The sequence below is a fragment of the Scyliorhinus torazame genome, chromosome 1, assembly GCF_047496885.1.
Source record: "Scyliorhinus torazame isolate Kashiwa2021f chromosome 1, sScyTor2.1, whole genome shotgun sequence".
Classification (NCBI taxonomy): domain Eukaryota; kingdom Metazoa; phylum Chordata; class Chondrichthyes; order Carcharhiniformes; family Scyliorhinidae; genus Scyliorhinus; species Scyliorhinus torazame.
Window position 1 is genome coordinate 144253409 of NC_092707.1, and position 26736 is coordinate 144280144.

General features: G+C 48.9%; 1 long non-coding RNA gene and 1 pseudogene across 1 annotated transcript in view; both read left to right on the forward strand.

The window, feature by feature from the left end:
* Positions 1-26736, forward strand: part of LOC140429748 (uncharacterized) — a 90625-nt gene that overhangs the window by 56001 nt on the left and 7888 nt on the right. Inside the window, exon 2 of the long non-coding RNA XR_011949181.1 lies at positions 23406-23509. This is a non-coding gene — a long non-coding RNA (uncharacterized lncRNA). The remainder of the gene's footprint in view (positions 1-23405; positions 23510-26736) is intronic.
* LOC140429741 (ras-related protein Rab-32 pseudogene) lies at positions 3508-4524 on the forward strand (annotated as a pseudogene).

Here is a 26736-nt window from a genome sequence, read left to right on the forward strand (position 1 = left end):
GGGAGGGGGATATGGGGGATATGGGGGAGGGGGGATATGGGGGAGGGTGGATATGGGGAGGGGGATATGGGGAGGGGGGATATGGGGGAGGGAGAATATGGGGGAGGGGATATGGGGTAGGGGGAATATGGGGTAGGGGGGATATGGGGGAGGGGGAATATGGGGGATGGGAGGATATGGGGAAGGGGGTGATATGGGGAGGGGGATATGGGGAGGGGGGATATGGGGGAGGGGGGATATGGGGAGGGGGATATGGGGGATATGGGGGAGGGGGGATATGGGGGAGGGGGGATATGGGGGATATGGATATTGGGCAGGGGGGGGGGAGGCTCACCCTGGCTGCTCTGACGAGGTTGTTCACCTTCTTGTGGCACTGGGTGCCTGTCCTTGGTGTCAGGGCCGCAGCAGTGACGACCTCTGCCACCTCCCTCCACAGACGCCGGCTGTGGTGTGGGGCAACTCTGCGGCCGTGCCCGGGATACAGGGCGTCCCTCCTCTGCTCCACTGCGTCCAGGAGCGCCTCCACATCCCGTGACTGGAACCTCGCGGCTGAGCGGCGGCCAGCCATCCAGTCGGGTGTTCCGGTCGGGTGTTCCGGTCGGGTGGGGGGGAGCAGCGCGGCCTTATGAGCCGTCACGCCGTGCGGCGTGTATGACGCTGCACGGCGTGAACCACGTGCGCAAGCGCGGATCCCGTCACGTCGCTGCTAGCCCATTTCGGGCCGGAGACTTTTGAACCATTTTTCCGACGTGACGCAAGTCAGATTTGCGCCGTTTTTTGCGCCGATCGGCAGACTTTGCGCCGATAACGGAGAATTTCGCCCATGGTTACAGATACTAAAAAATAACATCTCCGAACAAGTATTTCAATAGTTGAGGTGAAAAATCTGAATGATACATAAGGTAATAGAAGTAGTACATTATTGCTGTAATTCTTGTTGGCAATTTCCATTAACCTTGAACGTGAACTCAGTTGAAGTGGTGTTTGTGTGGCTGCCGCGATTATCAGTGTCAATTTGTTCAGTGATGACAACATTGCTTTATGTACTCAGCTTGCCTTCGTAAAGCTAAGTGGTGCTAATTTTCAATTGCCAGCCAAATCCACCCTTTTCTTGCCTGATAAACAGGCCACTGGCAATTAAAAATAGATGGGGTGGCGAGGGCACCTTGACCATCCCATTAACAACCAAGACCCCCTGACACAATCTTCTGGCAGGTCTATAAATGGATGGGCAGCGCTGCACCTAACTGTTTCCACCAGGGGGTTACTTAAGTATACAGATTGAGGTCTTAAATCAACTGTATTTCCAGTGACAAAGGTACGTAGCAGGGGAAGCGGTTGAGTAGTGGCATTGTGACTGGACCCATCAGATTCACTCATGTCCTTTAGAGAAAGAAATCTGCCACCCTCAGCTGGCCTGGCCTACATGTGACTCCAGACGCACTGCAATTTGGTTGACTCTTGGGCGGCATGGTGGCGCAGTGGTTAGCACTGCTACCTCATGGCGCCAACGACCCGGGTTTGATCCCCGTTCCAGGTCACTGTCTGTGTGGATTTTACACACACTCCCCATGTCTGCATGGGTCTCACTCCTACAACCCAAAGATGTGCAGGGTAGGTGGATAGGCCACCCAAAAGTGCCCGTTAATTGGGAAAAAAAGAATTGGGTACTCTAAATTTTTGAACAAGCACTATGGGTGACTCCTAAACGTCCTCTGAAATGGCTGAGCCAGTCAGTTCAAGTGATGGGCAATAAATACTGTGCAGCCAGCGACACCCCCATACCACAAATACATTTTTTTTAAATGTGCCATCCGGGCACTAAATGTCTGAAGCGTTGCGCAGGTCAAAGAGACACAGCCTGAGTGAGTAAGACACATCCAGAGTGGAAATTTGAAACTTGGTAATTTGGTGCAGTGAGGTAACCAGGAAAGTTTCGGGAGCCGTTCGGAGGAGGAGGAGCAGTCTCTGCGTGAGTATAAAGACCTACTTTAACCTGGGGGTCGTGGCCTAGTTTCGGGAGCCGTTCGGAGGAGGAGGAGCAGTCTCTGTGTGAGTATAAAAACCTACTTTAACCCGGGGATCGTGGCCTAGTTTCGGGAGCCGTTCGGAGGAGGAGGAGTCGTCTCTGTGTGAGTATAAAAACCTAACGGTAACTTCCTGTTTTCCACCTTTTTTTTTCAAAAGTGACGTCAGAGTGAAGCTGTGATCTGATTGGTTGATAGCAAATCAAATTAATTAATTAATTAGAGATGGCTGGTCAGGTGATGTGCTTGAGCTGCTTGATGTGGGAGCTGGCAGATACCATTGCGAGCTGCAGCGACCACATGTGCAGTAAGTGTTGGCTGCTCAAAGATCTTCGGCTCAGAGTTGATGAGCTGGAGTCTGAGCTTCAAACACTGAGGCACATCCGGGAGGGGGAGACTTACCTGGATACTGTGTTTCAGGAGGCAGTCACACCTGTCAGAGTAAGTAGTTTAAATCCTGCCAGTGGCCAGGGACAGCAGGATGTCATAGAATTATAGAATTATCATAGAATTTACAGTGCAGAAGGAGGCCATTCGGCCCATCGAGTCTGCACTGGCTCTTGGAAAGAGCACCCTACCCAAGGTACACACCTCCACCCTATCCCCATAACCCAATAACCCCACCCAACACTAAGGGCAATTTTGGACACTAAGGGCAATTTATCATGGCCAATCCACCTAACCTGCACATCTTTGGACTGTGGGAGGAAACCGGACCACCCAGAAGAAACCCATGCACACACGGGGAGGATGTGCAGACTCCGCACAGACAATGACCCAAGCCGGAATCGAACCTGGGACCCTGGAGCTGTGAAGCAATTGTGCTATCCACAATGCTACCGTGCTGCCCATCACTGTGACTGCAAGTCAGGCAGGAAAAGGGAACCAGCAGTCCGGATCTCAGGAGCCTCAGCCCTTGACCCTGTCCAACAGGTACGAGGCACTTGCTCCCTGTGTGGATGGCGAACAGGGCTGCAGGAAGGATGAGTCAGCTGACCAAGGCACCATGGTTCAGCAGGCCATTCAAGGGGAGGGAGTAAATAGGCAAGTTGTAGTTGTAGGGGATTCTATTATCAGGGGGATAGATAGTATCCTTTGTGAGCAGGATAAAGAGTCCCGCATGGTATGTTGCCTGGCCGGTGCTAGGGTGCGGGACATCTCTGACCGGCTTGAAAGGATACTGGAGAGGGAGGGGGGAGGATCCAGTTGTTGTGGTCCATGTCGGTACCAACAACATAGGCAAGTCTAGGAAAGAGGACCTGTTTAGAGATTAGAAAGAGCTAGGATTCAAATTAAAAAACAGGTCCTCAAGGGTCATAATCTCCGGATTACTGCTCGAGCCACGTGCAAATTGGCATAGGGAGGCAAGAATAAGGGAAGTTAACACGTGGCTGAAAGAGTGGGGTGGGGTCCGCGGGGCGGGGTTGGGGGCGGGTCCGGTGGCGGGAGAAGCAGTGAGGTTGGCGGATCGTAGCTGCAGATGGCGGAGGGTTTGGAGAGTGGCCCCGGCAGCGAGCATCTGTTTAAGGTGCTGGCGATCGGGGAGCTGGGGGTGGGCAAGACCAGCATCATCAAGCGCTACGTCCACCGCCTCTTCTCCCGCAATTACCGCACTACCATCAGCGTGGATTTCGCCCTGAAGGTGCTGCCCTGGGATCCCAGCACCTTAATCCGGCTCCAGCTCTGGGACATCGCAGGTCAAGAACGATTCGGCAACGTGACGAGGGTGTATTATAAAGAAGCTGTTGGTGCATTCATAGTCTTTGATGTATCCAGAAGCTCGACATTTGATGCAGTTCTGAAATGGAAGAGCGACTTGGACAGTAAAGTCAAGCTGCCCAACGGGGAGCCAATCCCTGCCGTGCTCTTGGCAAACAAATGTGATGAGCAATGGGATGATTTGGAGAATAGCCCATCGATGATGGATCGTTACTGCGAGGAAAATGGCTTCATTGCGTGGTTTGAAACCTCAGCAAAGGAGAACATAAACATTGATGAAGCAACACGGTTTTTGGTGAAGAATATTCTGGCCAGCGATTTTATCCATCTGTCTGAAAACAGGGACATGGATACAGTTAAACTAACAGAGGAGCCTGTAGAAGCTGAGAACAAGGCTAGCTGCTGCTAACATACTGCCCTTCCCCCATTTTACTTGGAACTTCAGCAACCACAATCTCCAGGTGGTCTTTTTTCGGCTACACCAAAGGGAGAAGACTGCTAAAAGAGACTAACATACTTTCAGCTAACAATTATTTAAACAGGAGTTTTCTGCTTTGTTTTTAGTTAGGAATGGAATGGGAAGAAAAATACTTCACGTTGTCAAATTTTCTGTAATCTTTTTGAAATGCCATTAAAATAATGGTTCAGCCTGCTAATTGTTGTACAGTGTCTAACTCTCCCCTCTGTATTCTGAGGCACCTGATACCATCTGTTGTCTAATAACAAGATTGGAGTTACTTCCATTAAAAGATTTTGGATTCTGAAAAAAAGAAAGAAAGAGTGGTGTGGGAAAGAGAGGTTCCTTTTCATGGGACACTGGCATCAGGGGCGAAATTCTCCCCCAACGGCACGATGTCCGCCGGCTGGCGCCAAAAACGGCACCAATCAGACGGGCATCGCGCCGGCCCAAAGGTGCGGAGGGATTTCCGCCCCGCCAGCTGGCGGAAATGGCGTTTGTTGCCCCGCCAGCTGGCGCGGAAATGCGGTGCATGCGCGGGAGCGTCAGCGGCCGCCGACAGTTTCCCACGCATGCGCAGTGGGGAGAGTCTCTTCCGCCTCCGCCATGGTGGAGGCCGTGGCGGAGGCGGAAGGGAAAGAGTGCCCCCATGGCACAGGCCCGCCCGCGGATCGGTGGGCCCGGATCGCGGGCCAGGCCACCGTGGGGGCACCCCCCGGGGTCAGACCGCCCCGCGCCCCCCCCCAGGACCCCGGAGCCCGCCCACGCCGCCTGGTCCCGCCGGTAAATATCAGCTTTGATTTACGCCGGCGGGACAGGCAATTTCTGGGCGGGACTTCGGCCCATTCGGGCCGGAGAATTGAGCGGGGGGTCCCGCCAACCGGCGCGGCCCGATTCCCGCCCCCGCCCAATCTCCGGTACCGGAGACTTCGGCGGGGGCGGGGTGGGGATTCACAGCGGCCAACGGCCATTCTCCGACCCGGTGGGGGGTCGGAGAATGACGCCCCAGTTTTGGGATGGGGGGACCTATACCGTTGGGATGGTCTCCACCTGAACCGAGCTGGGACCAGTGTTCTGGCGAAAAGAGTAACTAGGGTGGTCAATAGGACTTTAAACTAGAGGTTGGGGGGGAAGGGAAAGTCAGGGAACCAAGAGGTGAAGTAATCAGTGGGAAGCATAGCTGCTTAGGAATACAAAAAAACACGAAAAGACAGAACTCAGGAGAGGTTACGATAGTCCCCATCTCACAAAATATGACAAAGTGTATGGAAAGGCTCAGTAAACCAAGGTCCACCACACTAAGAAAACAAAAAGGGACGGTCAATAGGGAATTAAAGGTGCTATATTTAAATGCGCGCAGTGTACGGAACAAGGTCGATGAGCTTGTGGCCCAGATTGTGATTGGCAGGTATGATGTGGTAGGCATCACAGAGACGTGGTTGCAGGGGGTTCAGGACTGGCCTTTAAACACCCAGGGATTCACAACCTATCGAAAAGACAGAGAAGTGGGCAGAGGGGGCGGGGTTGCCTTGTTAATTAGGAATTAAATTAAATCAATAGCACTAAACGACATAGGATCAGATGATGTAGAGTCTGTGTGGGTAGAGTTGAGGAACCACAAAGGCAAAAAAACCATAATGGGAGTTATGTACAGGCCTCCTAACATTGGTCAGGACCAGGGGCACAAAATGCACCACAAAATAGAAAGAGCATGTCAGAAAGGCAAGGTCACAGTGATCATGGGGGACTTCAATATGCAGGTGGACTGGGTAAATAATGTTGCCAGTGGACCCAAAGAAAGGGAATTCATTGAATGTTTACAGGAGGGTTTTTTGGAACAGCTTGTGATGGAGCCCACGAGAGAACAGGCCATTCTGGACTTAGTGTTATGTAATGAGCCAGACTTGATAAACGATCTCAAAGTAAGGGAACACTTAGGAGGCAGTGATCATAATATGGTAGAATTCAGTCTGCAGTTTGAAAGAAAGAAGGTAGAATCAGATGTAAAGGTGTTACAGTTAAATAAAGGTAACTACAGGGGCATGAGGGAGGAACTGACGAAAATCGACTGGGAGCAGAGCCTAGTGGGAAAGACAGTAGAACAGAAATGGCAGGAGTTTCTGGGAGTAATTGAGGACACAGTACAGAGGTTCATCCCAAAGAAAAGAAAGGTTATCAGAGGGGGGATTAGGCAGCCATGGCTGACAAAGGAAGTTAGGGAATGCATCAAAGCAAAAGAGAAAGCCTATAATGTGGCAAAGAGTAGTGGGAAGTCAGAAGATTGGGAAGGCTACAAAACCAAACAGAGGATAACAAAGAGAGAAATAAGGAACGAGAGGCTCAAATATGAAGGTAGGCTAGCCAGTAACATTAGGAATGATAGTAAATGTTTCCTTAAATACATTAAAAACAAACGGGAGGCAAAAGTAGACATTGGGCCGCTCCAAAATGACGCTGGTAATCTAGTGATGGGAGACAAGGAAATAGCTGAGGAACTAAATAAGTACTTTGCGTCAGTCTTCACAGCAGAAGACATGAGTAATATCCAAACAATTCAGGAGAGTCAGGGGTCAGAGTTGAATATGGTAGCCATCACAAATGAGAAAGTGCTAGAGAAACTAAGAGGTCTAAAAATTGATAAATCTCCGGGCCCAGATGGGCTACATCCTAGAGTTCTAAAGGAGATCGCTGAAGAAATAGTGGAGGCGTTAGTTATGATCTTTCAAAAGTCACTGGAGTTAGGGAAAGTTCCAGAGGATTGGAAAATCGCTGTTGTAACCCCCCTGTTCAAGAAGGGAACAAGAAAAAAGATGGAAAATTATAGGCCAATTAGCCTAACTTCGGTTGTTGGCAAGATTCTAGAATCCATCGTTAAGGATGAGATTGCTAAATTCTTGGAAGTGCAGGGTTGGATTAGGACAAGTCAGCATGGATTTAGTAAGGGGGGGTCGTGTCTGACAAACCTGTTAGAGTTCTTTGAAGAGATAACAAATAGGTTAGACCAAGGAGAGCCAATGGATGTTATCTATCTTGACTTCCAAAAGGCCTTTGATAAGGTGCCTCACGGGAGACTGCTGAGTAAAATAAGGGCCCATGGTATTCGAGGCAAGGTACTAACATGGATTGACGATTGGCTGTCAGGCAGAAGGCAGAGAGTTGGGATAAAAGGTTCTTTTTCGGAATGGCAACCGGTGACGAATGGTGTCCCGCAGGGTTCAGTGTTGGGGCCACAGCTGTTCTCTTTATATATTAACGATCTAGATGCCTGGACTGGGGGCATTCTGGCTAAGTTTGCCGATGATACAAAGATAGGTGGAGGGGCAGGTAGTATTGAGGAGGTGGGGAGGCTGCAGAAAGATTTAGACAGTTTAGGAGAGTGGGAGTAGAGATAACCCCGGTAACTATAGACCAGTGAGCCTTACTTCAGTTGTGGGAAAAATCTTGGAAAGGTTTATAAGAGATAGGATGTATAATCATCTGGAAAGGAATAATTTGATTAGAGATAGTCAACACGGTTTCGTGAAGGGTAGGTCGTGCCTCACAAACCTCATTGAGTTCTTTGAGAAGGTGACCAAACAGGTGGATGACGATAAAGCAGTTGATGTGGTGTATATGGATTTCATTAAAGCGTTTGATAAGGTTCCCCACGGTAGGCTACTGCAGAAAATACGGAAGCATGGGATTCAGGGAGATTTAGCAGTTTGGATCAGAAATTGGCTAGCTGAAAGAAGACAAAGGGTGGTGGTTGATGGGAAGTGTTCAGACTGGAGTCCAGTTACTAGTGGTGTACCACAAGGATCTGTTTTGGGGCAACTGCTGTTTGTCATTTTTATAAATGACCTGGAGGAGGGCGTAGAAGGATGGGTGAGTAAATTTGCAGATGACACTAAAGTCGGTGGAGTTGTGGACAGTGCGGAAGGATGTTACATATTACAGAGGGACATAGATAAGCTGCAGCGCTGGGCTGAGAGGTGGCAAATGGAGTTTAATGCAGAAAAGTGTGAGGTGATTCATTTTGGAAGGAATAACAGGAAGACAGAGTACTGGGCTAATGGTAAGATTCTTGGCAGTGTGGATGAGCAGAGAGATCTCGGTGTCCATGTACATAGATCCCTGAAAGTTGCCACTCAGGTTGAGAGGGTTGTTAAGAAGGCGTACGGTGTGTTCGCTTTTATTGGTAGAGGGATTGAGTTTCGGAGCCATGAGGTCATGTTGCAGCTGTACAAAACTCTGGTGCGGCCGCATTTGGAGTATTGCGTGCAATTCTGGTCGCCGCATTATAGGAAGGATGTGGAAGCATTGGAAAGGGTGCAGAGGAGATTTACCAGAATGTTGCCTGGTATGGAGGGAAGATCTTATGAGGAAAGGCTGAGGGACTTGAGGCTGTTTTCGTTAGAGAGAAGAAGGTTAAGAGGTGACTTAACTGAGGCATACAAGATGATCAGAGGATTGGATAAGGTGGACAGTGAGAGCCTTTTTCCTCGGATGGTGATGTCTAGCACGAGGGGACATAGCTTTAAATTGAGGGGAGATAGATATAAGACAGATGTCAGAGGTAGGTTCTTTACTCAGAGAGTAGTAAGGGCGTGGAATGCCCTGCCTGCAACAGTAGTGGACTCGCCAACACTAAGGGTATTCAAATGGTCATTGGATAGACATATGGATGATAAGGGAATAGTGTAGATGGGCTTTAGAGTGGTTTCACAGGTTGGCGCAACATCGAGGGCCGAAGGGCCTGTACTGCGCTGTAATGTTCTATTAGCAGGGGAGACCCGGGGGCACAGCCTTAGAATAAAAGGGAGTCACTTTAGAACAGAGGTGAGGAGAAATTTCTTCAGCCAGAGAGTGGTGGGTCTGTGGAATTCATTGCTGTGAGGAGGGAGTTCCAGGATTTTGAGCAACACTGATGAAGGAATAACAAACCGCCTCCCAGGCTTACATTACTCAATACCACCTCATCGGAGGACTGCAATAGGCTGGAGAACAACAAAGTCAGGCACTGGGAGCTTGTGCTGGCTTACTGTATGATCATATTTTATTTAATTCTAGGTGTGCGGAGTTTGTTTGGTGAGTGATTATTGACCAGGTAATGTGACTTGGCAAGAAGGCCAATACTGACCTTTGTACTATATGAAGCTCTAATGATAGTGGATGGACTACGACTGATGTTAGGAAGGACTGTGGAAACTGAGATGACTTTGCTGTCGCACTCCTTACCTTGAAGAGCCCATGGCTGAAAGGATGGATTGCCGTGACTCCTCCCCATCTCTCCCCGCAGCCCCCCCCCCCCCCCCCCCCCCACTCCACCCCCCACCCCTCTCTCCTTCCTCCTGCACAGCCTCCGTGGGAGAGGAGATGGTCATTCTGGTACCTGCTTGATACAGGCGTGTGCAAGAGATTGATGATGTTAACTTTAGCTGCTGTAGCCTGTACCGTACCAGAGGTGTAAAAGCTGTGAGGAATAATCACCGGCACAGCTGCAAGCCAGGCTGTGCATGACTGGTGCTGGGCTGCAGATATGGGGTCTCCAATAACATGGGAAATGCCCCCCCAGGTGCCATTTCACCTGGTCCACATTTGGTGGGTCAGTATTAAATGATGCTGAGTCGAGGCCTCACTGGGGAGGTCGTTAGCTCCCGGGCGCCCAGGGAATTCAGTGCATGCATATTTAAATATAGAAACATGGAAACAGAGGAAATAGGAGCAGGAGGAGGCCATTCAGCCCTTTGAACCTGTTCCGCCATTCATTATGATCATGGCTGATCATCCAATTCAATAGCCTAATCCCACTTTCCACTCCCCCCATATCCTTTGATCCCCTTTGCCCTAAGTGCTATATTTAACAGCTTCTTGAAAACATACAATGTTTTGGCCTCAACTACTTCCTGTGGTAATGAATTCCATCAGCTCACAACTCTCTGGGTGAAGAAATTCTCCTCATCTCAGTCCTAAATGGTCTACTGCGTATCCTCAAACTGTGACCTCTCGTTCTGGATGCACCCACCATCGGGAACATGCTCCCTGCATCCACCCTGCCCAGTCCTGTTCGAATTTTATAGGTTTCTATGAGATGCCCCTCTCATTCTTCTGAACTCCAGTGAATATGATCCTAAACGATTCAATCTCTCCTCATACGTCAGTCCCGCCATCCCAGGAATCAGACTGGTAAACCTTTACTACACTCCCTCTATAGCAAGACCGTCCTCCCTCAGACCAAAACTGCACACAATATTCCAGGTGCGCCTCACCAAGGCCTGTATAATTACAGCAAGGCATCCCTGTTCCTGTACTCTAATCCTCTCACAATGAAGGCCAGCATACCATTTGCCTTCTTTACCGCCTTTAAGCGCGGGAGATTTAAAAAGCACAGGAGCTGCGAGTCAAAGCGGAGATTTTAAAAGATCGCGGCCTAGTTTCGGGAGCCGTTCGGAGGAGGAGGAGCAGTCTCTGGCAGGGAGAGAACCTGAGAACATCTAAGACCCTCAGAAGGTAAGAAGGTAAGTAAGTGATTTTTACTCATTTTTACTTTTATACCTTTTTCAAATTGTGTGTGTCGGGGGGAAACTGAAGTGACATTTCAGAAAAGCTGTGACCTGAGTGGCTGGTTGGGAATCTACACTAAATTAAAAAAATTAAGCATTGGTAACTAATTAAACATAATTACTTAATTATAATTTAGAGGAGTATCTAAGCCAGAGATCGGAGAGGACTATATTTAGCTTTCGCATTTATATTAGAAATCTAGTGCTAGGAAACAGATAGTTAACAGTAACTTTTTTTTTTTTTTTAATTTTAAATAGATTTTTTTTTAATTTTAAACTTTTAATTTTAATTAATTGACGCAATGTCAGTTAGAGGGATGCAGTACTCTGACTGTCAGATGTGGCAGGTCCATGAGGCTTCCAGCGTCCCGGGTGGCTTCATCTGCAGAAAGTGCACCCAACTGGAGCTCCTCACAGACCGCATGGTTCGGTTCGAGCAGCAATTGGATGCACTGAGGAGCATGCAGGTGGCGGAAAGCGTCATAGATCGCAGTTATATAAATGTGGTCACACCCAAGGTGTAGGCAGAGAAATGGGTGACCACCAGAAAGGGCAGGCAGTCAGTGCAGGAATCCCCTGTGGTTGTCCCCCTATTGAACAGGTATACCCCTTTGGATACTGTCGGGGGGGTAGCCTATCAGGGGAAAACAGCAGCAGCCAGAGCAGTGGCACCACGGCTGGCTCTGATGTTCAGAAGGGAGGGTCAAAGCGCAGAAGAGCAATAGTAATAGGGGACTCTATAGTCAGGGGCACAGATAGGCGCTTCTGTGGACGTGAAGGAGACTCCAGGATGGTATGTTGCCTCCCTGGTGCCAGGGTCCAGGATGTCTCCGAACGGGTAGAGGGCATCCTGAAGGGGGAAGGCAAACAGGCAGAGGTCGTTGTACATATTGGTAGTAACGACATAGGCAGGAAGGGGCATGAGGTCCTGCAGCAGGAGCTCAGGGAGCTAGGCAGGAAGTTAAAAGACAGGACCTCTAGGGTTGTAATCTCAGGATTACTCCCTGTGCCACATGCCAGTGAGGCTAGAAATAGGAAGATAGAGCAGCTAAACACGTGGCTAAACAGCTGGTGTAGGAGGGAGGGTTTCCGTTATCTGGACCACTGGGAGCTCTTCCGGGGCAGGTGTGACCTATATAAGAAGGACGGGTTGCATCTAAACTGGAGAGGCATAAATATCCTGGCCGCGAGGTTTGCTAGTGTCACACGGGAGGATATAAACTAGTATGGCAGGGGTGTGGGCACGGGAGCAATAGGTCAGGAGGTGAGAGCATTGAGGGAGAACTAGGGAATAGGGACAGTGGGGCTCTGAGGCAGAGCAGACAGGGAGAAGTTGCTGAACACAGCGGATCTGGTGGCCTGAAGTGCATATGTTGTAATGCAAGAAGTATTACGGGTAAGGCAGATGAACTTTAGAGCTTGGATTAGTACTTGGAACTATGATGTTGTTGCCATTACAGAGACCTGGTTGAGGGAAGGGCAGGATTGGCAGCTAAACGTTCCAGGATTTAGATGTTTCAGGCGGGATAGAGGGGGATGTAAAAGGGGTGGCGGAGTTGCGCTACTGGTTAGGGAGAATATCACAGCTGTACTGCGGGAGGACACCTCAGAGGGCAGTGAGGCTATATGGGTAGAGATCAGGAATAAGAAGGGTGCAGTCACAATGTTGGGGGTTTACTACAGGCCTCCCAACAGCCAGCGGGAGATGGAGGAGCAGAGAGGTAGACAGATTTTGGAAAAGAGTAAAAACAACAGGGTTGTGGTGATGGGAGACTTCAACTTCCCCAATATTGACTGGGACTCACTTAGTGCCAGGGGCTTAGACGGGGCGGAGTTTGTAAGGAGCATCCAGAAGGGCTTCTTAAAACAATATGTGGACAGTCCAACTAGGGAAGGGGCGGTACTGGACCTGGTATTGGGGAATGAGCCCGGCCAGGTGGTAGATGTTTCAGTAGGGGAGTATTTCGGGAACAGTGACCACAATTCAGTAAGTTTTAAAGTGCTGGTGGACAAGGATAAGAGTGGTCCTAGGATGAATGTGCTAAATTGGGGGAAGGCTAATTATAACAATATTAGGCGGGAACTGAAGAACATAGATTGGGGGCGGATGTTTGAGGGCAAATCAGCATCTGACATGTGGGAGGCTTTCAAGTGTCAGTTGAAAGGAATTCAGGACCGGCATATTCCTGTGAGGAAGAAGGATAAATACGGCAATTTTCGGGAACCTTGGATAATGAGAGATATTGTAGGCCTCGTCAAAAAGAAAAAGGAGGCATTTGTCAGGGCTAAAAGGCTGGGAACAGACGAAGCCTGTGTGGAATATAAGGAAAGTAGGAAGGAACTTAAGCAAGGAGTCAGGAGGGCTAGAAGGGGTCACGAAAAGTCATTGGCAAATAGGGTTAAGGAAAATCCCAAGGCTTTTTACACGTACATAAAAAGCAAGAGGGTAGCCAGGGAAAGGGTTGGCCCACTGAAGGATAGGCAAGAGAATCTATGTGTGGAGCCAGAGGGAATGGGCGAGGTACTAAATGAATACTTTGCATCAGTATTCACCAAAGAGAAGAAATTGGTAGATGTTGAGTCTGGAGAAGGGTGTGTAGATAGCCTGGGTCACATTGAGATCCAAAAAGATGAGGTGTTGGGTGTCTTAAAAAATATCCCAGGGCCTGATGGGATCTACCCCAGAATACTGAAGGAGGCTGGAGAGGAAATTGCTGAGGCCTTGACAGAAATCTTTGGATCCTCACTGTCTTCAGGTGATGTCCCGGAGGACTGGAGAATAGCCAATGTTGTTCCTCTGTTTAAGAAGGGTAGCAAGGATAATCCAGGGAACTACAGGCCGGTGAGCCTTATTTCAGTGGTAGGGAAATTACTGGAGAAAATTCTTCGAGACAGGATCTACTCCCATTTGGAAGCAAATGGACGTATTAGTGAGAGGCAGCATGGTTTTGTGAAGGGGAGGTCGTGTCTCACTAACTTGATAGAGTTTTTCGAGGAGGTCACTAAGATGATTGATGCAGGTAGGGCAGTGGATGTTGTCTATATGGACTTCAGTAAGGCCTTTGACAAGGTCCCTCATGGTAGACTAGTACAAAAAGTGAAGTCACACGGGATCAGGGGTGGGCTGGCAAGGTGGATACAGAACTGGCTAGGTCATAGAAGGCAGAGAGTAGCAATAGAGGGATGCTTTTCTAATTGGAGGGCTGTGACCAGTGGTGGTCCACAGGGATCAGTGCTGGGACCTTTGCTGTTTGTCGTATATATAATTGATTTGGAGGAAAAGGTAACTGATCTGATTAGTAAGTTTGCAGACGACACAAAGGTTGGTGGAATTGCGGATAGCGATGAGGACTGTCAGAGGATACAGCAGGATTTAGATTGTTTGGAGACTTGGGCAGAGAGATGGCAGATGGAGTTTAATCCGGACAAATGTGAGGTAATGCATTTTGGAAGCTCTAATGCAGGTAGGGAATATACAGTGAATGGTAGAACCCTCAAGAGTATTGAAAGTCAAAGAGATCTAGGAGTACAGGTCCACAGGTCACTGAAAGGGGCAACACAGGTGGAGAAGGTAGTCAAGAAGGCATACGGCATGCTTGCCTTCATTGGCCGGGGCATTGAGTATAAGAATTTGCAAGTCATGTTGCAGCTGTATAGAACCTTAGTTAGGCCACACTTGGAGTATAGTGTTCAATTCTGGTCGCCACACTACCAGAAGGATGTGGAGGCTTTAGAGAGGTGCAGAAGAGATTTACCAGAATGTTGCCTGGTATGGAGGGCATTAGCTATGAGGAGCGGTTGAATAAACTCTGTTTGTTCTCACTGGAACGAAGGAGGTTGAGGGGCGACCTAATAGAAGCCTACAAAATTATGAGAGGCATAGACAGAGTGGATAGTCAGAGGCTTTTCTCCGGGGTAGAGGGGTCAATTACTAGGGGGCATAGGTTTAAGGTGAGAGGGGCAAGGTTTAGAGTAGATATACGAGGCAAGTTTTTTATGCAGAGGGTAGTGGGTGCCTGGAACTCGCTACCGGAGGAGGTGGTGGAAGCAGGGACGATAGTGACATATAAGGGGCATCTTGACAAATACATGAATAGGATGGGAATAGAGGGATACGGACCCAGGAAGTGTAGAAGATTGTAGTTTAGTCGGGCAGCATGGTCGGCACGGGCTTGGAGGGCCGAAGGGCCTGTTCCTGTGCTGTACATTTCTTTGTTCTTTGTTCTTTGTTTGTTCCTGCATGCTTAGCTCCAATAAATAATCTTTATTATTGTCACAAGCAGTCTTATATTAACAATGCAATGAAGTTACTGTGATAATCCCCGAGTCGCCACATTCCGGCGCCTGTTTGGATACACAGAGGGAGAATTCAGATTGTCCAATTCACCTAACAAGCACATCTTTCGGGATTTGTGTGAGGAAACTGGAGCACCCGGAGGAAACCCACACAGACGCAGGCAGAACGTGCAGACTCCACACAGACAGTGACCCAAGCCGGGAATCAAACCCAGGACCCTGGCGCTGTGAAGCAACGGTGCTAACCAATGTGCTACCATGCCGCCCTATGACTGGTGTACAAGGACACCCAGGTCTTGTTGCACGTTCCCCTCTCCCAATTTATGGCCATTCAGATAATAGTCTGCCTTCTCGTTTTTGCTGCCAAAGTGGATAACCTTCCCAGTATGCAAATTATACAGCATCTGCCATTCATTTGCCCACTTGCTCAACTTGTCCAAATTACTCTGGAGGATTTCTACATCCTCCTCACCGTTCACCCTCCCACCCAACCTGGTATCATCTGCAAATGTGGAGATATAACATTTTGTTCCCTCATCTAAATCATTAATATATATTGTGAATAGCTGGAGTCCTAGCGCCGATCCCTGCGGTACCCCACTAATCACTGGCTGCTAATTTGAAAATGGCCTGTTCATTCCTACTCTTTGTTTTCTGTCTGTCAACCAGATTTCTATCGATGTTAATATACTACTCCTCATCCCATACGCTTTAGTTTTATACACTAATCTCTTATAAGGGACTTTGTCAGAAGCCTTCTGAAAGTCCAAATATACCACATCCACTGGCTCCCCCTCATCAACTCCACTCATTACATCCTCAAAGAATTCCAGTAGATTTGTCAAGTATGATTTTCCTTGCATAAATCCATGTTGACTCTGTCTAATCCTGCCACTGTTTTTGAAGTGCTCTGCTATAAAATGACCCAGTGGCTCATTTAAATATGCTGATCTCGATCTCGCCCAGTGCTGGTGAGATTCAGATCGCGACATCTCGCGAGATTCAGTTAAATCTCACAAGATGTCTCTCGTGAGATTCAACAGCCTCGTCGCGACACCAAGTCAGACGCGATGAGGCCGTTAAATCGCACCCAATGTTTCAGATCTAGGTAATCCTTCTACAGGATTTCTATTTGCCCATTCTATTCCTGTAGCGCAACAAGTTTATTCTTCTTTGTGCCTATCCAATTTCCTTTTGAAAAATCAGCAATCGTCTCCGCATCCATTAACCTCACGGGCAGCAATGTCCAAACCATTACCAAGCACTGCATGAAAAAAATTCCTCACATTCTCCCAGCAGTTCTCGCCCAAAATGTCGAGCCTGTGCTTCCTGGTCCTTGTACCATCAGCTAACGGAAACAGCTTTTCTTTGTTCCTCAACTCTACAACAATTCTGGTAAATCTCCTCTGCACCCTCACAAGGAGCTTAAACCTGAGTGAAGTGTAATGAACAGAACTGCACAGAATACCCTACTTGTGATCCAATCAGAGTTTTGTACAAGTTCAGCATGGATTCCCTGCTTTGGTGACTGATGCCTATAGTTGTGAAGTCCAGGATCCCATTTGCTTTGCCAACTGCTCATTCAGTATGTTTATCACCTCCAAAGATCTATGTGTAATGAACCCCTAGGCCCTCTGTGCCGGTTGCCCCCGAAGGAATGGGCCTGCTCATGAGGTGTGAGCCTATTGTTTAAATGGGAAATACAGCACGTGAGGAACCTTCCAGTTTCAGGTGGAGCTGCTGTAGAAAGGACAGAAGGCTCAATTCAATGTGGCAGTGCCGTCCCAGAGCTGAATAGGCATGTGAGGCTTTGAACACATTTTCAGGGTCCTTTTGCTGTAGAAGCACCATTAAATCATTACATCAGGAATAATTCTCTATAATTTGTTTGCTTATAGAAAAATCAGTCTCTTGTTCTCATACCAATTATATACTAAAGTACCAATTTATGTTTTTCTACCTATTATGCCAAAGGTTGTCTCACAGCTCAAGATGTTGCAATGTGTTTTCCCCAGTCTAAATAAATAGCTGAAAGATTTAAAAATACTTTGCAAACAAATGATGAAAGAATGCGTGTTTCTGAGGTAGACAGTCTTGCTTTGTTGGTTCACATTCAATCCCACATTGTTCTGCAAAATAACTTGTTCAAATAGATCAAACAGAACCTAACTCTGAGACTGAGTGCTCTTTTATCAAAAGAAACATGGCAGAGAAATTATTAGAGCCTGTGTTGCACCTCCTTATTTTGGTAGCTCAATATTAATTTGCTAATGCAAATCGATCAATTGAGATCACATACGGTGTTGCTTACAGGAGGGTGAAAATTGCTTCATGAATCACAAGGGTGTGCATCCGAAGTGTACCTTTGACTCAGTGGTAGCTTACTTACCTCTGAGTCAGAAGATGAAGGGTTTCAGCCACGCACCCAGATAGTCCTACCAAGTGTGGACAAGAATACAGACTCTCATTGTTTGGCTGAAATCTAGTTACCCAGACAAAAGTGACAGTATATTTGCCTCTGAGTCAGAAGGGTTCTGCACCAGACAGGAGAAGGAGGTAGGTGTGCAGGCTCCAGGTATTTGAGCCAGTGGGATTAATGACATCCGATCGGTGCAGGTTTCTCCTCTCCCACCATCAGGAGTAGACAGTGCTCTATTGCCATGGTTGAAGCTCATCTAGAGAAAAGAAAACCGAAGGTAAAAGCGTCAAAGGAAATCAGTGGAATATTACCTCAGCACTCCTCTTAGTGGTTCAAATATTCATGGACATGAATTTAGCCAGGCCTTGCTCCGAGCAGAACATGGATGTATCTCTACATCAATGTATTGTACAGGAGAGTTCCTGCTTCCTAAGCAGCGATCACCATGATTTTACATTACGTAAATCCACCATACCTCTATTATTTGACCTGCAAAAATGTGCAAAGATGACAATTGTCAGCAGTCACATATACCCATTGAGCACGGATCAAATAAGGTTTGTGGCTGTCCGAGAACCTTTGCTGAATGGACCATTGGAGTATTAACAGGGGCTTGTGCCTAGACAGTTAGCAGACATGCTACAATGCAGCCTGACTATAATTGCCCATTTTGTTGTCATTTGATGCATGCTGCACAACGGAACTCAATGAGGTGTCACCACAGAGCAGTCAGAGGGGGAAAGCAACAACCAGAAGCAACCTGGAGATGGTTCTGTTCTCATTATGGTATTGAAATGCTATAATCAAAGTTGTTGTCTATTCTTTGTATTTCTTGTGTTCCCTCACTATCAGCCTTGCAGTAGAACAGGGGCACTTTAAGAGATCGATCACGGATCGGTCGTTTGCGTGTCCAAACGGGCATGTGTAACATAGCAGCCTGTAGTGTTAACATCTTCTAATAAAGTTCTTAGTTTACTTCAACCGCTGAGGCCTGCAGACTCAATTTTAAAACTACCACATAAAAAATGGCGACGAGGTAGACGATTAGCATTTGCAGGTACCTGAACAAAAAGTCGAACAGGGTTTGTAGGCACCCAGAAAGAAAAATAAATAATTAAGATCGTCGCCACATGAAAGCTGTAGATGGGAGGGCCAAACAATGGTTGCAGCCATCGGAGGAATCAAGAAATCACTGAGGAATCTAAAGAAAACAACTTTGGAAAGAAGCTTGCCACATGCTCTGCCTGGAATGATCCATAACAGTACTGGGAGCACCATGAGCAGCAAGTACCCTGCAAAAACTGATTTAGAGTTGGGGGTGATGTAAAACACAAAAGGAAAACAGACTGAACTCAGGCTGAATACACAACAACTTCGATTAAAGCCTTGTTTTTGAAGGAAGGGAAGCAAGGTAGTGCTAAAAATTTGTTGCACAATGTGCACACACATGTCCTTCCATGGAGAAGAATGTTGGGAGTTTGTGGCGCCGTGGAACCATTTGATGACAATATAGAGTGATGGACGATGGAACTCGTATACAGAGAGATTCAATTATTTTGTTCAAGCTAACAATATATCAGTAGATATAAAACCCCCAAATGTCCTGACCATAATGGGGGGGGGGGGGGAAGGAACATTTAGCCTCCTGAGGAGTCTGATCCATCCGAAATAGCCAGTCATGAAAACCTACAATGAAATAGTGGAAATATTGCAGGGCCACCGTTCACATAAATCTTTATTCATCTCAGAAAGCTTTAGGTTTCATAAGTGCAGCCAAGAAAAAGGTGAAACGATTGGACAGTTTGTATCTACACTGAAAAGACTGACTGAAGACTGCTAATTCGGAGATATGTTAAATGATACGATCAGTGATAGATTAGTCTGTGGTTTACGAAATGAAGCTATTCAAAAGCAGTTGTTAACAGAAAGCAACCTGACCTTAAAGAAGGTTTTGGGAGTTGCTGTATCCATGGGATTAGAAGCCACCAAAATTGAACAGTTGAGTTTGAGTACAAAGATTCACAAGGTGTCGGTCGAATAATGAACACAGGCACAGATTTTCACTTGCCACGGTTGTGCAAAAACCGAGCACTCAGCAGCAAATTGTTGGTGCAAAGGCATCGGGCTGGATGCTCCGTCCCGGCAGCCGGCGAATGGGGTTTCCCATTGTGGACACACACATGACGTCAGGGCGTGAGTGTGCTGCCAGCAAAGCGGAGGATCCCGCCGACGGAGAATCCCGCCCATCAGGTGCCAAAATTGTGGCAGAAAGGGTCTCATTGAACATGCCTGTTGGAAAAAGAAACAAGCTTCAGGCAAAAGTTGCAAAAAGCAAGAGCCGAATAAATCAAATGGGAAACTGAATAAAGGAGAAAGTGTCCGCCTAGTACAAAAAGGACATGAGATGAACTGTCATTAAAGGTACTGACTATTGCTGGTGAAACAACTGTTACTGGATCACTCCATCACTGGACAGTCAGCCAGTGAAGGTGGAAGTGGACGCTGGGGCAGTCATCTCATTGGTACCAGAAACTGTTTATCAAGAAAATCTCTGACATCTCTGAAAGCCTTGAAGGTTGTGCTAAAAACCTACACTGGAGAAGTGGTTCCGTTCAGGGCCCTATTGATGTAACAGTGCAATTAAATGGACAGGCAACAGATTTGTCCTTGCACATAGCCAAAGGAAATGATCCAGCACTAATGGGAAGAACTTGGCTGGAGAAGGTCAGATTAAATTGAGCAGAGGTAAATCTCATGACAGATCCCAAATCAGATCTACCTAAAATCTTGAATAAATAAGCCATTGTCTTCAATGGTGAGCTGAGAAGCCTGAAGAATATCTCAGTAAAACCGAAGATCAAGGAAGAAAGTCAGACAAAATGCTTAAAGGTTAAGTCAGCGCCAGACGCAATTAGAATGGCTGGTCAAAACAGATGGCTTTCGTTAATTGTATGGAAATAGGGCTTAAGTGGTGATAATTGGTTTCTCGCCATGCTACAGTGAGTTCCCGATTTCCCATACGGGAGCGGACCGGTTGCATTGCAACCTGTTTTGCGCCTGGCACGGTTCTAGTTTTTGGCCTCTTCCGCTATCCACTAGCCTTGTTTTGCTTGAGCGAGAGTGCAATGAGGCCAGAGAATCGCTCCCACGGTATATTAAAACAAACTTCATTACTAACACAGTATTGCTAACTTTAACATCATAAGGACAAAAAGCTTTCAAGTACCAGTTAAACAATGCTTAACAATCAAAATAACAATGCTAACCGCTATCTTTATCTCCCCTCAAACAACACCTACCTCAGAACAAAATCCACTTTTGAAAACAGTTAGCAGACGCGGGAATACTTGGTGTAAAAAGGTGTCTTGGATAGACCACTTAAAAAGAGAGACCCTTCAGGAACCAGCTGCAGATTTCTTGCCTGCCTCAACTACTGTTTAAACTGCCAGTATTTGAAATTGCTTCTATCACAGGCAAATCTTTAACTCACTGTCTTGGATCGGGCGTCATTCTCCGACCCCCCGCCGGGTCGGAGAATGGCCGTTGACCGCCATGAATCCCGCCCCCGCCGAAGTCTCCGGTACCGGAGATTGGGCGGGGGCGGGAATCGGGCCGCGCCGGTTGGCGGGACCCCCCGCTCAATTCTCCGGGCCGGATGGGCCGAAGTCCCGCCCAGAAATTGCCTGTCCCACCGGCGTAAATCAAACCTGGTATTTACCGGCGGGACCAGGCAGCGTGGGCGGGCTCCAGGGTCCTGGGGAGGCGCGGGGCGATCTGACCCCGGGGGGTGCCCCCACGGTGGCCTGGCCCGCGATCGGGGCCCACCGATCCGCGGGCGGGCCTGTGCCGTGGGGGCACTCTTTCCCTTCCGCCTCCACCACGGCCTCCACCATGGCGGAGGCGGAAGAGACTCTCCCTACTGCGCATGCGCAGGAAACCTTCAGCGGCCGCTGACGCTCCCGCGCATGCGCCGGGAAACTGTCAGCGGCCGCTGACGCTCCCACGCATGCGCCGCATTTCCGCGCCAGCTGGCGGGGCAACAAACGCCATTTCCGCCAGCTGGCGGCGCGGAAATCCCTCCGGCGTCGGCCTAGCCCCTCAATGTTGGGGCTAGGCCGCCAAAGATGCGGAGCATTCCGCACCTTTGGGCCGGCGCGATGCCCGTCTGATTGCCGCCGTTTTTGGCGCCAGTCAGCGGACATCGCGCCGTTGGGGGAGAATTTCGCCCCAGCTGCTTCTGGTCTGTCTCTAGTCAAATCTTTAACTGAACTGTTTTGACAGAAACTACTAATCAGTCCACAGACAAATCTAAACTTCACTGTATTGAGAGCGACTGTTTGTCTAGACCGACCCTAATCTTTTTAACATTTTAAACTGAGGTAACTGCTTCTACCCCTCCCATTAACTACATCATCTTACTAAGCAATGGGCTGGATTTTCCAATCCCACGCCGGGTCGGAGAATCGCCGGAGGCTGGCGTGAATCCCGACCCCGCCGGGTCCCAAAGTCTCCGCCACCAGAGATTCGGCGGGGGCGGGAATCGCGCCACACCGGTCGGCGGGCCCACCCCTGCCGATTCTTCGGCCCGCGATGGGCCGAAGTCCCGCTGCTGGAATGCCAGTCCCGCCAGCGTGGATTAAACCACCTTTTGAACGGCGGGACAAGGCAGCGCGGGCAGGCTCCAGGGTCCTTGGGGGGGGGGCACGGGCGATCTGGCCCCAGGGGGTGCCGCCACAGTGGCCTGGCCCGCGATCGGGGCCCACCGATCCGCAGGCGGGCCTGTGCCGTGGGAGCACTCTTTTCCTTCCGCCTTCGCCATGGTCTTCACGATGGCAGAGGTGGAAGAGACCCCCTCCCCTGCGCATGATCGGGGATGACGTCAGCAGACGCTGACGCTCCCGCGCATGCGTCGCCCGGCGAAGACCTTTCGGCCCCGGCTGGCGTGGCGCCAAAGGCCTTTCCTGCCAGTCGGCGGAGCGCAAACCACTCCGGCGCGGGCCTAGCCCCTCAAGGTGAGGGCTTGGCCTCTAAAGGTCCAGAGACTTCCGCACCTTTGGGGTGGCCCGACGCCGGAGTGGTTCCCGACACTCCATTATGCCGGAACCCCCTGCCCCGCCAGGTAGGGGAGAATCCCGCCCAATGTCTCTAATTATCTACTCCCCAGGGAACCTTCTTAATATAAACAAAAGTCCATTAGCCCAAACGTTTAAGATGCTTTAATTGCACCTCTGTCTCCAAAGGGTCTACTGCCTTTCAAAGCAGGGTTTTTAAAAACATAACTGCAGCAGTCACATACTAAACCAGACTTTTAATCTGTACTGTACAAAATACATATAATACAGCGGCCCGTAACTTCCAATTATCGGCGGAGAGCCACGAGCCAGCAATACTGAGAGAGGAAAATGCACACACACCTGCCCTAAGAAAGCGCGACAAACCTTCCTGCTTCGGTAGCAGCCTCAGGCCTCCAACGTGACAATCTGCGGAGGCCCCAGCGCAGCGTAGTTTTAATGTAGCCACGCCCCCTTGTGACGCAGCATCTTTGGGAATGCCCATTGAGGGCAGGTATTTAAGCTGCAGATTTATATTGAAGACAACAGGCAAAACATATAACAAGTATTTTAAAGGTATGTAGAAGTTTCTTTAACTGTTTTTATTTGTTTTTTTTATACAGGCATTGCTGTTGTTATTGATTCTTTTAAAGTAATTTTTATTTTTATGATTAAAGGTGATTACTATTTATAAGTGAACATCGGTTTTGTTATTTGTTTAAATCTGTGAAACTATTTAAATCTGCTCTATGTTATTATATAACTGTACCTGTGGCATATTTAAAAGTGTTTGTATGTTTTAATTTACATTTTGGTCATAACATTTTAAAAGTGCCCCAGGAATTTTTGTCACTGTCCTTGTAACATCTGATTTTTTAAAATTTGTGATTATAGAATCATGAAACCACTACGTGCAGAAGAAAGCCATTTGGCCAACGAGTCTGCACCGATGCTCCGAAAGAGCACCCTACCCAGGACCACGCCACTTGGGCGGCACGGTAGCACAGTGTTTAGCAACGTTGCTTCACAGCTCCGGGTTTCCAGGTGTCATAATATCCGCTCATGTATATAATGAGATGCAGATAGACAGTGATTGACACACAGGATAACCAATGAACACACACGACACATAACAACCAATCACCAGACAGGTCAGCACCACTATAAAGCACACAGGGCATTAAGACTCTCTCTCTACAGGACACAGCTACTGAGATAGTAAGAGTGCACAAGCCAGTGGGCACTATCACCATGAGGTAGAGAGTTAGTCTGGTCAAGCCAGTAGGAGGTTATCAGTTAGATTGATAGAGTGTCAACTCACAGCAGACTATGTACAGCAATCAGGAAGTTCAATAAAACAGTGTTGGACCGTCTCCTGTGTCAGAAGCCTGTTCTAGTTTCACTGCATCTAGTTGCAGTCAATGTTGAACCAACTTACTTAACACATCACCAGGTTCAATTCCTGGCTTGGGTCACTGTCTGTGCAGAGTCTGCATGTTCTCCATGTGTCTGTGTGGGTTTCCTTCGGGTGCTCCGGTTTCCTCCCACAAGACATGCTGTTAGGTGAATTGGGCATTCTGAATTCTCCCTCTGTGTACCCGAACAGGCACCGGAATTAGCGACTAGGGGATTTTCACAGTAACTTCATTGCAGTGCTAATGTAAGCCTACTTGTGACAATAAAGATTATTATTATTAATTGGATACCCAGTGGAAATCGCGTTGGAAACTCAATCTCACCCCAGAGCGATTCTACATCCACTTCTGGGCTGGCAGACAGGTGCGAAATTCAGTCCATAAAATTCATCTGTACCTCAGCACCATTTCTCTCAACTCATCCACTCACCGTTATCCGGCTGCTCGTAAACATTCAGTCCACAATGTGCCAAAGTTTCCTACAATAAAACGCTGGGAAAGAGCAGCACGGTGGTGCAGTGGTTAGCATTGCTGTCTCACGGCGCCGAGGTCCCAGGTTCGATCCCGGCTCTGGGACACTGTCCGTGTGGAGTTTGCACATTCTCCCTGTGTTTGCGTGGGTTTCGCCCCCACAACCCAAAGATGTGCAGGGTAGGTGGATTGGCCACGCTAAATTGCCCCTTAATTGGAAAAAATGAATTGGGTACTCTAAATTTATTTTAAAAACGCTGGGAAGACCAAAGCCATTGGGGCAGATTCTCCATCGGCCGACGTTGGTATCGGAGTCCACGATGCGGCAGAGAATCAGTAAATCGGGATCTGCGCGAGGCGTTGGTAGGCGCCAATCCGAACGTGATGCTCCGATCGGCCGCTGCCGCCGGAATCAAGATTCACGACCCTGTGCCAGCGGGAGCATGTCTTAATGACCCATTTGAATCCATTTAGTGGGCCTGGCGCCCTATGCTCCAGCCCTTCGTGATTCTCCAGTCCCCAGAGGCAGAAATCACATGGGTGTGGATCACCTGTGGCCTCTACCAGCTTGACCCTGGTGATGTGGACCTCGCGGTGGGCCAAGGGGTAACCCCTTAGGGGAGTTGCACCCAGAATCTATGCAAGGCCATTGTCCCCCCCACAATGCATTACCTGCCCACTCTTCCTCTACAAGACCCCTTGGCCCCCCCAGACCTCTGTAATAGGGCCCCCAGGGACACCACGAATAGGAAGATCCCGCAGCAGGGTGCCCATGAGTAGGGCGATCCCCTGGGGATCGCATAAATAGGGAGCCCCTCCAGGACCCCTGAATAGGGACCTCCACAGAGTCCTCCCTAACTAGAAGTCACATGCTTGATTGGAATGGACTTAGTGCTTGGAATAAACATACCTCTCTTTGATGGGGTTGATATTTGTAAACCTTGGGTTTAATCACTGATCCATGAAGGGTGATGAATGATTCAAGGCTGCAGCTGGTTTGTGGAAGCTGCCCACTAGTAGAAAGTTAGGAATGGCTCGCAGTTAATGGATCGGTAGGGTTGAAACACAGCTCACAGCTGTTCTTCTTCAAGGAGTGGATACATGAAACTTCCAGTAAGTGTTCCAGCTGTAATTACTTTCACTGCCCTTATCCATATTGCTCTCTAGCTTCCAGACAGGGGTCTCCTTTCTGTGAGGGGGGTGTCTGAGGGGGAGGGGGGGGTTCTCTGTGGGGGATCTCTATGGGGTCTCTGTGGGAGATCCCTGTAGTTCGGGAGATCCCTGGAGGCCTCCTTATTGCAGGTATCCCTGGGGGGGCCTCTCTATTAAAGTGATCCCTGGGGGTGTCTCCTTATTGCTGGTGTCCCCAGGGGGTCTCCATTTTACAGGGGCCTGGGAGGGGAGTGGACGAGTCTCCCCTGTACTTTGGGGAAGGGGGGAACCCAGGCAATCCGGGGGTGGGGGCTGCTTTGTGGTACGAGTGGGGTTTCGGGATGATTTGCAGTGCGGGGGCGGAGGTGGCTGGCCGTGGAATTTTGTTATCGAGCCACCCGCTTAAAATGGCAGCCCAATTGTGAAATTCCCTTGGGAATGCATAAATTTGCATTTCATGGTATATGGAATTGCTTCCCAATTTGCTCTCCCAGGGGATATAAAACTGGTGCATTTCTCCTCTGGGGGAGAAAGTGGGCAGGATTCTCCGCATGTTGACGCCGATTTAGTCATCAACATTGGGCAGAAAATCCCCTTTTCCCACCGAATTTGGGGCGAAGCCTGTTTTCGGATTCTCCGCCCCCTCCAAAACACCATCATCGGGGAGTGTGTCACACGCCGTTGGGACGGCCTCAGGACGTTACCTGAAGGCCCTCCCCCGATGCACCACCCCTGATTGGCCGAGTTCACTTGTGCTCTCAGTTTTCGTGAACCTGGCGTGGCGGCTGCGGATGTGTCCAGCGCCGCCGCAGTCGGGGGAGGAGGAGAGCCATGCCGCTGGCCAGGGGGGGGCTTCGGCGGGGGCCTGGGGGGACTGCTGGGGAGTGGTCCGGGGTGGCGAGGGGCGATTCAGGTGGGCACAATCTGTCAGGTCAGGCCCGTACGCGGCCACCTCCATGTTGTACGGCGCGACCGCTGCAGGTCGTCACCATGTGCGTAAGCGGCCATGGACCCAGCAATTCGCCAGCCATTTATTTTGTGAAGGCCATGAGTTTTAGGTGGCGCGGCTGCTAGCCCCTCACCGATCAGAGGATCGGTGCCGTCGCTTCGCCAATTCTTTCATCATAGAACTAGACACATACTCCGGATCTAGCCGCAAAATTGGAGAATCCAGCCTATAGTCTCCC